This window comes from Cynoglossus semilaevis, chromosome 15 (assembly GCF_000523025.1).
Source record: "Cynoglossus semilaevis isolate Cse_v1.0 chromosome 15, Cse_v1.0, whole genome shotgun sequence".
NCBI classification, from domain to species: Eukaryota; Metazoa; Chordata; class Actinopteri; order Pleuronectiformes; family Cynoglossidae; genus Cynoglossus; species Cynoglossus semilaevis.
The window spans coordinates 14,816,991-14,820,247 of NC_024321.1; the positions used below are offsets into that span (position 1 = coordinate 14,816,991).

At 42.3% G+C, this 3,257-nt stretch overlaps 1 long non-coding RNA gene across 1 annotated transcript in view; it reads left to right on the forward strand.

The window, feature by feature from the left end:
• LOC112488250 (uncharacterized) overlaps positions 1–1,939 on the forward strand; it is an 18,639-nt gene extending 16,700 nt beyond the window's left edge. The window contains exon 5 of the long non-coding RNA XR_003052102.1: positions 1,421–1,939. This is a non-coding gene — a long non-coding RNA (uncharacterized LOC112488250). The remainder of the gene's footprint in view (positions 1–1,420) is intronic.
• Positions 1,940–3,257: the final 1,318 nt, after the last annotated feature.

Genomic DNA, 3,257 nt, shown 5'->3' on the forward strand with positions numbered 1-3,257 from the left:
TTTTCTTTTTTTTTTTTTTTTTTTTAAAAAAAAATTTTTTTTTTTTTTTTAAATTCCCTTTTTTTTTGGGTTCCCCCCCCCCCAACCCTTTTTTTTTTTTTTTTTTTTTTTTTTTGTATCCTCTTGTATCCGTTCTTAATCCCAGACCTAGATTGCCTGTTTAAAATGCAAGACGTTGGGATGCGGTTGTTGGTGAGAACCCCAACGGCGTGTGGGGAACTCTAATTGGTTTGCTTAACCTTCAGAGCACAATGAGCAGGCTGTAATGAAGGCTCGTGATTCATGGCCAGGTAATAAAGCCGAAGAGGGCCACTTACCCAACACACACACACACACACACACACACACGTACCTTAAGATGCTGTGAGTAACACACAGCTGCATATGGGATTGAGCACAACATCAGGCCTGTGCTGTCAAACAGGCGTACGGTCGCTAATAAAGCCGCTAGCTACTACAGTGAGAGACTATTGAAAAAGCATTCTCTGTTGGCAAGTGATTTTCATCAAAAAACCTGAAACCAACGTGGCAACCAGGTGGGTAATTTAGAGTCTGGATGCCAGGAGGTGAAATTATCAGGGTGCGTGACAGTTGACGACGTACTGCTTCGCCCGTGACAGACCAAAGCAGCACAGGTTGTTCACAGGTTGTGGACAGTGCCAATCCTTTCATGTGCCACGGCCTGAGGGCAGGCTATATTTCATGCGGTGTGTCCTGACAACGGCGCTTTCATAGAGAACCCAGATCTTTATACAAGTGCTGAGGGGAACTTGTTAGCTCCACGGGGTAACCCTGAGTCTGCGTGTGTGTGTGCGTGCGTCTTTGTGTGTGTGTGTGCGCTCAACATGTTTCCATTGTGCATGTTTAATGAAGTTTTTAATGAACCGGCGGCCTTCTGTAGGATATCGCTGTGTCAGGGTATAGTCTGCCTTTTAAGGGCTTCTGAATAAGTTATGATGTTTGGAGAGATAATGAGATGGAGGGAAGGAGACGGAGGGCTTGAAGGAGCTCAGATCATCAGCAGAAAAAAAAACAAAAACGTTCAAACACAGCAGTAGGTTCAAGGTCGTTAGCGGGGTCAACTCATGATTTAAATAGCAGGAACAAAAATGTCCTTTTGGAACTTCTGTGACGGTTTGTAGCATTCACGACTTTCAGAAGGTTTAATTTTTTATGACCAAATCTAATTGAATTTCTAAGGCTTGCTTATGCTAAGCTAATACTGCTACATTTTCTTTTCTGTGTAGGTTTTTAATAAGAGCTGTAGTTGACTTTCAGAAGGTTTTCTTTCATGTGTAGGTTTTTAATAAGAGCTGTAGTAAATCATTTTAGTTGTTTCTGCCACCTACTGGAATATATTTCCACAAAACATCTCAAAGCTGTTAAATAAAGTTTTGTTTTTTCCTTTTTCCTTTTTCAGGCCTTTGACCGTTTGTTGGCTCACAGTCCATGTCATCGTGCTGATAGCATTAAATTCACTCCTTCACAAGATGCATTACTGCTTGTAAATCATCCGTCGATCGGTGAGTTGACAAACCCCCACACTGGACACCACATTTCTTTATAGACGCTGCTCTAGTGCCTTTGTTGACCACACCCTCCAACAGCTTGTTGGACATTGTGGTCTTGGAACAAAAGTGTGAGGCCAGGGTTTTCATGTGTTTCCGAGGATTGAGGGATTTAAATTCTGATAAGAAGTAATCACTAAGTTGAGCCACCTTTGAAAAGTTTTACACTGGAAACTATCTCCAAGCATGGCGTCACATTGTTTTCTCTGTAGCAAAGGGCTGACACTACAGCTCTCCATCAAACGCAGTTCTTGAAACGATATCTTCTCTTTTCTTTTCTCTCTGTTCCAGCAACTTTTTTCACAATTTCATTTCCCCCCCTTTTTTCTTCTGTCCTTGAAGGTTCCAATACTGCACAGATGTATTGTCTTCTTATCATTTCTTTGTATTAACATCTCCCTAAGTCTGTGTGCCTTGTCAGTTACTTGGCGATCCCTTTGTACCAGAAGATTCCAAAGTGTTTCAACACAGTTATTCGGCTGCAGCTAAAAGGTCAACGACTGATTTTAAATTCTCAAAATGTCTTAAACATTTTAAGCCATATCTTCCAGGTGTTTGCAACAGGTTTAGATTTTCGAGTGTCCGATCATCCGGACATGTTGTGGCGGAGTGTTTAATAGTGTCAGACACTGACATTGATTGTTTTTTTTTTTAAAACACACCCATCTTAACTAAGAAATCTTAACTCTTTGACTACAATTCACCAACTGTTTGAAGCTAAATTTCAGGTTGTATTTTGAATATTCTTCTTGCTGATATTTATCTTCCTGGGGGGAAAAAATGGCCATTTTAGGAATGTGGATTCTGGCCAAAGAGTAATGGCCGTCACTGTTACCTTCCCATTTTGATAGTTTTCCCAGAAAAGGAAAGAAAAGGAAATCTTTACACAGACGGTCTGGACTTTGGCAGGAAAACATTGTCGGACTTTTTAATCCTTTTGAATTCCCTCTGTAGAGGAAGGTATTTCAGGTCAGCCAGATTTGTCAAAGCTGCAGTGCAGTGTGACTTCACACTGACGATTCCTGAGCATCAGAGTCTGGCCCTGTTGTGTGTGCTGCCCGTTATGATCGCCTGTGTGAACTGCAAAGCCGCGGCAGCCTTGGAGCTGCGCTCCGTGCCAAACTGGGAGAAAGAATTCATGCATCACAACCAATTACTTCATTTCAGGTGATTTAACCTGTGCCACTTCCACTGGGGCAATTTGATATGTTGCCCTTATGATGTGCTGCAAACAGCTCCTTTGTAAGATGTGTATTTCTCTCCACAACAGCAATTACTTTCGGTGGTTGGCCTTTTCACAGCTACAATTCACATTTTTTTCTGAGGCTGCCCATTCAAGTGTTTGAGGACAGGGAGCATTGTATTGTTTAACTACTGCAATTTCCCACTGAGAGCTCTGGAGTCATTCATCTTGTGGTCTACAGGTGAACTGGCCCGTGAGGCGAAAAGAATATGAACAGTGACCAGAGCAAATGGATAATTTTCTTCCCAGCGTTGCCCGTTCTGGGGAACTGGGATCCAATTTTAAAATAAAGAGGGGATTGAAAGGCGCAGAAAAGGCCCGGTGACAAAGGGCACTTCTGGCAGTATGTAAAATGGGCAAAGGTGGCAAGGTCCCGGGTGGGGGAAATGGAAAACCTTGGTGCATCTGAGTGTTAGATTATCACAAAATGATGTGGTGGAGGATTC